At 42.7% G+C, this 10,000-nt stretch overlaps 2 protein-coding genes across 3 annotated transcripts in view; one reads left to right on the forward strand and one right to left on the reverse strand.

Moving 5' to 3' along the window:
* LOC113811920 (epidermal growth factor receptor kinase substrate 8) overlaps nucleotides 1-10,000 on the reverse strand; it is a 533,483-nt gene that overhangs the window by 461,174 nt on the left and 62,309 nt on the right. The gene's annotated exons all lie outside the window — the stretch shown is intronic.
* The window catches only part of LOC113809548 (uncharacterized), a 128,323-nt gene that overhangs the window by 68,752 nt on the left and 49,571 nt on the right, over nucleotides 1-10,000 (forward strand). The gene's annotated exons all lie outside the window — the stretch shown is intronic.

Here is a 10,000-nt window from a genome sequence, read left to right on the forward strand (position 1 = left end):
CACAGAGAGGTCAAGGGTCAGACGAAGGCAGGGTCAAGGATCAGAAGGGGGCGGGGTCAAGGAGCAGGAGGAGGTTGGGTCACGGATCAAGAGGAGTCGAGGTCAAGCAGAACGGGGCAATACCATAGGTGTTGATTAGCCAAATAGCAGTCGAATTGTTGACCTTCCTTCCGCCCTATCCTTCCTCCTTCTCCCTTCCCCCCTCCCCCCTCCTTCTCCCTCCTCCCTCCTCCCTTCCCCCTCCCACCTCCTTCCTCCTTCCCTCCTCCCTTCCCTCCCCTTCCCCTGTGGCCTCAAATTGCATGTTAGATTGACACAACCCCCCCCCCCCCGTGTAACAACCTCTTTAATGATGATTGAACCGAAAAGGTGAAAAGAGCCGTTATTAAGCGCCATTTACAAAGATCCATATGTACGGCATAAGCTCATTCTTGAAGACTTTTTGTACTCGAGTCTAAGAACAGGGGCACTTATTTCTTTAAAGGTTTTATTCATCTTTTGTTGTTGTTTTTTTGTGTTTCTTCTCTATCTCGATTTCTATTATTTCTATCTGTTTATTTCCTTAGGCTTTATTCATCTTTTTTGGTTGTATTACATCTGTCTCATTCGGATTTCTATCATTCTATTTATTTACTTAGGCTTTATTCTTCCCTTTGTTTTAGACATTTCTTCTTTATCTCAATTTCTAATATTCCCATTCATATATATCCCTAGACTCTATTCATCCCTTTGTTTTAGACATTTCTTCTTTATCTTAATTTCTAATATTTCCATTCACTTATTTCCTCCCACATTTATCCATCCGAGTACACGCAAGCAGACAGACAAACGCGTTCTATAGACACCACCACTCACTCACCTCTGCTTCTCTCCTTCTCGTCTCTTCCAACGTAAACACGAAGTTATTAGCCCCGTTCGCGTAGGTGCATGCGGATGTGTCGACTACGCCCCGTATTTACGAACGCGTCCATCATATTCCGGGAGTTCGTGTATCGTTACTGTTTACATTGTTTTTTTCTTTGTTTTTAGGGTGTTTAGTCTCTTTTTTCTCTTATTTTTTAGGTGTGTTTTGTTTCTTTCTGTTAGTTTGAATTCCTGCTTGCTTGCCTTACTGTCTCTGTCTGTCTCTGTCTCTGTCTCTGTCTCTGTCTCTGTCTCTGTCTCTGTCTCTGTCTCTGTCTCTGTCTCTGTCTCTGTCTCTGTCTCTGTCTCTGTCTCTCTCTCTCTCTCCCCTCCCCCCCCTCCCACCCTTCTCTCTCTCTCCCTCTTCTCCCTTTTCCTCTCTTTCCAAGCTTTCTTATTATTATTACAGAAACTTTGTCCCCTCCTGATACTTAAATATTTATTTCATCTCCATTCCCTTATCCCAAAATTTTCACGAAACTACTCTTTTTTTCAAATTTAAAACCGACCCCGTAGCAACGATGCCAACGTTTGTTTTTTTCCATCCCATTTTTTTTCTCTGTTTTGAATCCGCACGCACCCTGGCAGTCCGCTCACCCACAAAACCTGTTTCTCTTCGTGTTATTTCTTTCCCTTTAGAGGAATATTGGCCGTCGAGAAGTCCGGGAGAAAGTCCTCTTTTCTATCTGCAGGAAGGGTCGGATACAGAACGATCGGATTAAGTGTGTTTAACTGTCACGAAGAGAAGGTTAAACTGGTGTACACGTTTCTGTCTTGGGTCTTTTCGAGCGATGGAGGAAGAGGGAGAGGGAGAGGAAAAAGAGGGAGAAAGAGAGGGAGGGAGAGGGAGAGGGAGGGAGAGGGAGAGAGAGTGAGAGAGAGATAGAGAGTGAGAAAGGATATCTCTCTCTACAGACACACACACACATATATATATACATATATATATATATATATATATATATATATATATATATATATATATGTAGAAAGAGAGAGAGAGAGAGAGAGAGACAGACAGACAGACAGACAGACAGACAGACAGACAGACAGACAGACAGACAGACAGACAGACAGACAGACAGACAGACAGACAGACAGACAGAGACAGAAACACAGACACAGACACAGACACACAAAGAGAAATGACAACAGATTAGCAGAGAGAAAAGAACATTAGATAAATGAAGAAAGGAAATAGACCGAGAGAGAGAGAGAAAAAAAAACACATGATGGCAGGCAAAGTAAAACTGCACAAAGACACGACAAAAGAATCTCGAACTTTGCCATAGCAGCTGTTAAAAAAGAGGTGACATCAGATAGCAACCCAAGATGCTTTCACAGATGCAGGTGAGATAGGGAGGGAGGGAGGGAGGGGGAGGGGGGGAGGACCCAGTATGTGTTGAGGAAGAGGATGGGTTCACAGGTCTATTTGTTATGCGTCTCCTACCGCCCCCCATCATTATGCTAGGTTGAACAGTGTATTATGGGGACTCTCTCTCTCACTTTCTTTCTCTTTCTCTTTCATTCTCTTTCTCTCTCTTTCTTTCTTTCTTTCTTTCTTTCCCCCCTTCTCTTTTTCTTTCGTTCATTCTATCTCTTTCTTTCTCTTTCTCTGGCTCTCTTTCTCTCTCTCTCTCTCTCTGTGTGTGTGTGTGTGTGTGTGTGTGTGTGTGTGTGTGTGTGTGTGTGTGTGTGTGTGTGTGTGTGTGTGTGTGTGTGTGTGTGTGTGTGTGTGTCTTTCTTTCTTTCTCTCTCTCAGTCTCTCTCTCTATCTAATACTCTCTCTCTCTGTCTCTCTCTCTCTATCTGTTCTCTCTCTTTCTCTCTCTCTCTCTCTCTCTCTCTCTCTCTCTCTCTCTCTCTCTCTCTCTCTCTTCTCTCTCTCTCTCTCTCTCTCTCTCTCTCTCTCTCTCTCTCTCTCTCTCTCTCTCTCTCTCATCTCTTCTCTCTCTCTCTCTCTCTCTCTCTCTCTCTCTCTCTCGCTCGCTCGCTCCTTTTTGCGTTAGAAGGTCTCCGGGATCTTCCTTTGTGTGTATCCGTGGGGGTAGGAGAGGGAGGGGAAGGAAGGGGAGGAAGGGGGAAGCGAGGAGGAGGAGGAAGGGGAGGAGAAAGGGGGGAAGGGAGAAGGAGCAGGAGAAAGAAATGGCAAATAACGCTCTTCGTTGCCATGCGGTGAAGACGAGGCACATCGTTGTCTCGATTTTGGGATGCGTGCGCATGCGTGCGTGCCAGTATCGGTATGTTCTGCCGGTTGAATTAGCGTGACCGCGAGCATGACAGAAGAGGGTCGCACCTTCATGCACTAAAAAGTCAGCATCATGGAATAACAAAAATGTTGAACGCGTCACTCGACCCTGAACAGCGTTCGCCTAACTCTCCGAGACCAAAACAAAGGCGTTCGCGTAAACCTGCACGAATCCGCGGCGTTTTCTGTCGATCCCGCCTTAACCGTGGGCACGTTTTTCTTAAAAAGGTTAATAAAAACGAGACCAAGGGGGCCGTGGCATCCATGACGAGGGTTCAGGGGTGACGGAGAGAGGGAAAAGTCAAGCGAAAGTTGGCTGCGCTGGGTGACACGGCGGACATGGCCGGGCACGTGTGGACAGTAAATAGGTCACTGGGTATATTTAAGGAGCCACGCTTTCGGACGAGGGAAAAAAAATTATCATCGCTTATCTCTGCTTTTGGTGCTCGAGTTTTGTTTATTTTGAAAGAAAAATGGGGAAAAATTATCTGTATTTTCGAAGACTTTATACAGATTTGAAATTTTAACGAGTACAGATTTGATTTTTTTTGTTTTTTTAACGGAAACCAAAATGGCGTCACCAACGAGACCGATATTAAGCCGATTTTCCACGAAGTCGAGACCCATCCAGCCAACCCCTCGCCTATCCCTTGAACCCAACATAAAGAGAAAGGTTAGAGTTCAAAGGTGAGATTATCCGCCGACAGAGGGCGCGTGTGAATGACGGTACCTCGTAGGAAGACTTGAGCATGACGTCACAGCTTTCACACTCTCCACTTGCATATGCTTCCACGCGCACATGTGTAGAAACGCGCTTACAGAACAGAACATGTGCGTGCGAACCGACATACTAACGAACGGCCGATCTTACAAGCGCACAGAAGGCGTACATGTATACAAACATATACGCACATATATACATACACGCACGTACATACATACTTATATACATGCATACATACATACATACATACATACATACATACATTCCTACATACATACATACATACATACATACATACATACATACATACATACATACACATACATACACATACATACATACACGCCCATACATACATACAGAAATACATACATGCATAAACACACACATACGTACACGCACAAATACACACAGATTAAAGACGAATAGACCAAGGCGTTGTTTTGTTCCACGACTTAGAAATTTAGGAAAAATTAGGTAAATGTAAAAGCTTGACGTGACGTGACGGCCACCTGTTAAATACTCACTGAATCGTTTTAATGGAGAATAAATAACTTGTTTTTTTTTCTCTTTTTTTTGGATAATGGCATTTCGTTTTTTTTTTATTTAGATATTTATTTCACTGAATCGTTTTAATGGAGAATAAATAGCTTGTTTTTTTCTCTTTTTTTTTGGATACTGGTAAAAACATATTATTTGCATAAATTGTTATTTGATTATCGTTTGTTTATTTGTTTATTTGTCGTTTTGCAAATGGAGGAATATTTATTTTTTTGTTTTCAATAATCAAAGCATTTTGTTCTCATATCTATGAAGTCGGTTTAATTAACCTTGATTTTCATTTATTCAAATTATCATTCATTTTACGGAAATAAATGAAACCCTTTATTCTAAGAATTACTTTTTTTTTCTTACATTCCTTGAAATAAATGAAACCCTTTCCTTTTTTTGACACTTCTTGAAATAAATGAAACACTCTTCTTTTTTATAATGACATTTTTTTCCTATATTCTTTGTCATTCAATCGCCATTCACTCTTTCTTCTTTCTTCCTCTCCTTTGTCTTTGATTTTCATTATTGTTTTTTATTTTATCGTCCATTATAACGGTACATACGATACCACGCGCGCTGGAGTTGTGCGTCGCTAACTTAAATTATCGTACCCTTTTTTTTTATTATCGTACTTTCACGTGTTATGAATCATCACTTAATTATTACTTTGTACGTGATACATCATTATTATTAATCAATTCAATTTCGTTATGTGTGTCTCTTTTTTTCTCTCTCTCGTTATGTCGTTAATTCGTTATTTTCTCATGTTTTTTTTCTCTCTTTATTTATAGGTGAGTGTTTTTGGTACTGAAGACCGGTGGGCTGAGGAAGAAGGTTCTCGAAGGAAACAGGATATTCCTTTGTTTGTGGTAAGTAGGGTGTGGGAGAGAGGGAGAGAGAGAGATAGAAAGGGAGATAGAAAGTGAGAGGGAGAGGGAAAGAGGGAGAGGGAGAGGGAGAGGGAGAGAAAGGGAGAGGGAAAGAGGGAGAGGGAGAGGGAGAGGGAAAGAAAGGGAAAGGGAGAGGGAGGAGAGAAAGGCTGAGGGAGAGGGAGACAGAAAGGGAGACGGAGACATAGAGGGAGAGGGAGAGAGGCACACAGGGTGGGAGAATAGAGAAGGGAGGGTAGAAAAAGAGAGAAGAAAGAGAACAGAAGAGAGAAGTGAGAAGAGAGGAGAGATACAAAGTGAAGAGAAAAGAAGAGAGGAGAGTTACAAAGAGAAGAGAAGAGAAAGGAAGAAGAGGATAGAAACAAAGAGAAAAGAAAAAAAGGGAAAAAAGAAGAGACGAGATTAGTAGAAGAAACAAAGACAGAAGAAAGGGAGGGAAAGGCAATATCCCTTCCTCCCCCTTACCCCCCACCCCCCTCAACCATTTCCTCGATCTGTACTGGCGGCCGGAAGAGGGCGGGGTCGGTTAAGCCGCAATAACTCTGCTCAACAAAGAGCTTCAATAAAGATTTTGCCTTAGTTATTGCTTCCCTTCGGAGCTTCGAGTCGTTCGGAGCTTCGGAGAGAAGATTCATGCGGCTGAATTTCACTATTTTGCGTATTAGACTGATGGATGGATAAATAGACATGAATAGATAGATAGGTAGATAAATGGATAGGTGCATAGATGGATAGATGCATGTATGGATAGATAGATGGGTAGACATATGGATAGACAGGCAGGTAGAGAGATAGATGCTATACTCTACGGTTGTTTGTGCACGTTATTAAGATAGCAGAAATGTTTATCTAGAAATCTCGTAAAAAATCTAAAATGCAAATAATTTTCTTTAAAATCCTAGAGTATATTTAGTATCAAGAAAAAAACAAACTAGAATGCCATCTTTTAGAAAACTGACAAGAAAAAAAAGAAGAAACTATTTACATTATGGAATATTCGGAAAACGGTTCATTCTTCAAGCATACCTTAAAACTTTTCCTTCTCTGGGTACTGTTCTGTTTACCTCGGCGACCGCGTGTGCCTGCCCGGCGGTGCGAATAAGGGAGTTATTCGGACCCCGGTATTCTGCTTCACGCGGAACTTTCTCCCGTGAATGAAACAATTTCATCGCCGTGCTTCACTCCGCGCCATTGCCTCGGTGCTTCGCTCTTCCGAGACTGCCGCGAGGGAAAGGAAATTGGATGAGGCGCCGGAGTGGGCGGTCGAGGGTCCATGGAGGGCGGCGGCCATGGGCGGGTTGTGTGTGTTCTCGGAAGCGAACATGCTCATGCGCCCGCACACATGTATAATGTATGAGTAAATGAATATGTATGTATATATATATATATATATATATATATATATATATATATATATATATATATATATATATAATGTGTGTGTGTGTGTGTGTGTGTGTGTGTGTGTGTGTGTGTGTGTGTGTGTGTGTGTGTGTGTATACCTGTATATATGTATATATAGATATACTTACACACATACATTTGAAAACATGTACGTGGAGTATGTATATGTATATTTTTGTGCGGATGTGTCTGTGACTGATAATGGATATCGATATATATAATCCTATACTTGCATCTATATCTATCTAATACTATTTATCCATCTATCTGTCTACATATCATTCTATCTATCCGTTTATCTATTAATCTCCCTATCTATGCACAAACTGGTTCATCCTGGTTCCCTCTCCTGGAGCGGAACATTAAAAAAACAAAAAAAGAGAAAAAAAAAACACACAAACGCCATCTGTGGTCTGGGAAGAAGAAGAAAAAATAGAAGGAAAAGTTGATAAAAAAGAGAACTTAAGAAAATCCAAAGAGGTAAACATGAGGTTTAAGTTAAAAAAAAAAGAGGAAAGGGAAAAAAAAGACATGTGACCGATGACCGTTGATCGATTCTTTGCGAAAGAAAATGGAGAAAGAAGATGAGAAAAAAAAGAAAACGAGGAATATTTTAGTTTCTTTTATTTGTTTATTCCGTTTTTTTTTCTGTTTGCTTCGGGCCACGAAGAGAAAATAAAACAGAAAAAAATATATGAAATAGAAAAACAAAGAAAACGAGACGGAAAGAAGAACAGAAAGTAAAATAAATCAGGGTAAAAGAGAAGGAAAAGTAGACACAATAAACAAAAGAAGATAATTAGGAAATTAAAGAAAAAAAGAGGAAAAAAGAAAAGAGAAGATAAGAAATAGGTGAAAATCCGATAAAAGACAAGAATTAAGAAGAAAAAGAAAGAAAATGGGAAACAATAAAGAAAACGAAGACTCAAGAAATCCGTTAACCTAGGAGGACGAAAGAGAGTGAAAAGCAACAAAGTGAAATAAGTGAAAGAGGTGTTACGAAGGCAGGTGACGAGGAGTGAAAGACTTAAATAGGCTGAACGGTCGTTAAATAGACGGTGATTGCGACTGTCTGTCTGTCTGTTAGTTTGTCTTCCGGTGGTATTGGTCTGTGTGACTTTTTTTTTTTTTTTTTTTTTTTTTTTTTTTTTTTGCTTTCTCTTCTTGTGTTTTTTTAATCTTGTTTTTGAAGTATGTTTTGCTTTCTGGTTCGTTGTCTGTCTGTCTGTTTATGCTTTTGTCTGTCTGTTTGTTTGATAGTCTGTCTCTGTCTCTCTGTCTCGATCTGCGTCTGTGTCTCTCTTTTTTCTGTTTCTGTGTCTGTTTTTCTCTCTCCTCTCCCTCTTTTCTCCATTCATCCTTCATTTTTCCTCACTTCTCAGTCTTGCATTTCGACTTCTCCCCCTTGCTCACTCCACTTCCTCCATCCTTTCTTCCTCCCCCCTCTCTCTCTCTCTCCTACCCCCCCCCCCTCCCTGCTAGTTAAGCCTTTCACACTGAACATTTACTTCTGCTCCATCCCTCCCTTTCCCATCTCCCCTTCTCCTTCCCCTCCTTCTTCCTCCACCACTCCCCTACCCCTCCCTTCTTACCCCTCTTCTCGTTATCCCTCCCATCCCCTCTTTCTCCTTATCCCTCCCTTCCCCTCTTTCTACCCTCCTCCTTTCCCTCTCCTTACCCTCTTCTTCCTCCCTCCCCCACTTACCTCTTCATGTGCCCTCTAGTAACCTCCCTCTTCCCCGACCCCTTCCCCCCTCCTCACTCTCCCCTCCTCTCCCTCACCCCTCCCCTCCTCCTCCCCCTCCCTCTCACTCTCCTCTCCTACTCCTGCTCCCTCTCCTCTCCTCTCCCTCTCCTCTCTCCTCCTACCCCCCTCCCCCTTCTTCCCTCCCCCTCCCCCCTTCTTTCCTCCCCTCCTCCCCTCCCCTCCCCTCCCCTCCCTCCCTCCCCTCCCCTCCCCCCTCTCCCCTCTCCCCCTCCCCCTCCCCCTCTCCCCTTCCCCTCCCCCTCCTTCCCTCTACGCTTTACTTCTTGTAGGGGAAAAAGCTGGTCGTTTGCGCCTGTAAAAAAAAGATAAGGAAAAATAGGGAAAGATAGAGGAAGCAAAAAAGGTGGATAAAAAGTGTGAAAAAAGTAGAGAGAGAGACTGAGGACTAAAAAAGGATGGATAAAAAGAGTGTGAAAAAGGTAGAGAGAGAGAGAGAGAGAGAAGAAGAGAGAGAGAGAGAGAGAAGAAGAGAGAGAGAGAGAGAGAGAGAGAGAGAGAGAGTAAAAAAATTCATAAAAAGGGAGAAAAGGGTAGAAAGAGAAAGCAAAGACGGATAAAAGAAAGAAGGAAAGGAGGAAAGAAAGAGAAGAAGAGAAATGAAGAAGAAAGAAACAGAGAAGAGAGAGAGAGAAGATATAAATAGAAAAAAAGAGAGGCTGAGTTTAGATAGATAGATCAACAACAATCCAAAACCAAAAAGGAGAACGCCTTCCCCTCCCTCTCCCCCTCCTCCCTCTTCCCTCTCCCCCTCTCCCCCTCTCCCACCCCATCCTCCTCTCCCTCTTAGTTCCACCGAGTTCAAGGACGCCATCAAGTAACGGTATCCGAGATGCCCTTGTACCAGTGTCCGTTCCACGTACGGTATAAGGACGTCACTACGACCTGTATGTTTGTCTGTCTGTGTCTCCGTCTCTCTGTTTATCTGTCTGCTTGCTTGACATGTTTGTGCGTGGATCAGTGTCCTTTCCACGTACTAGACAAGGACATTGGTACGACTTGTCTGCCTGTCTGTGTCTGTTTGTCTGTCTGTCTGCTTCCTTGACTTGTTTGTGTATGTATCCGTGTCCTTTCCGCGTACTAAGCAACGGACATTGGTCTGTCTTTCTGTATGTGTCTGTCTGTCGTACATAGATCATTCGACAACAGAAAAAAAAACTCGATCTTTCCTTCGAGTGCTTCAAAACCGCGGTTTGTTTTGCTTTCGAAGCGCGTCCGTTCGCCCCACGAGGTGTAACGGAGAGAGGTGAAAGGTCAGCGGAACCTTCATCTTGACCTCCCCGCTGGCCGCCTTGACCTCGGCCCAGTCCACTTGACCCCGCCCTCTGAGACGCGTAAGCTCCTCCTCCTTCCTCCTTTCTCTTTCTCTCCGTCTCTGTCTGACCATAATGTATCCACGATTTCTGTCTTTCTGTGTATCTGATTTTTTCTCTCTCCTTATCTCACCCTCTCTTTATCTCTCTCTCTCTCTCTCTCCACCTCTTTTCTTTCTTTTATATTTCTCTCCCTCTCTT

This window comes from Penaeus vannamei, chromosome 6 (genome assembly GCF_042767895.1).
Source record: "Penaeus vannamei isolate JL-2024 chromosome 6, ASM4276789v1, whole genome shotgun sequence".
In the NCBI taxonomy this organism is placed as follows: Eukaryota; Metazoa; Arthropoda; class Malacostraca; order Decapoda; family Penaeidae; genus Penaeus; species Penaeus vannamei.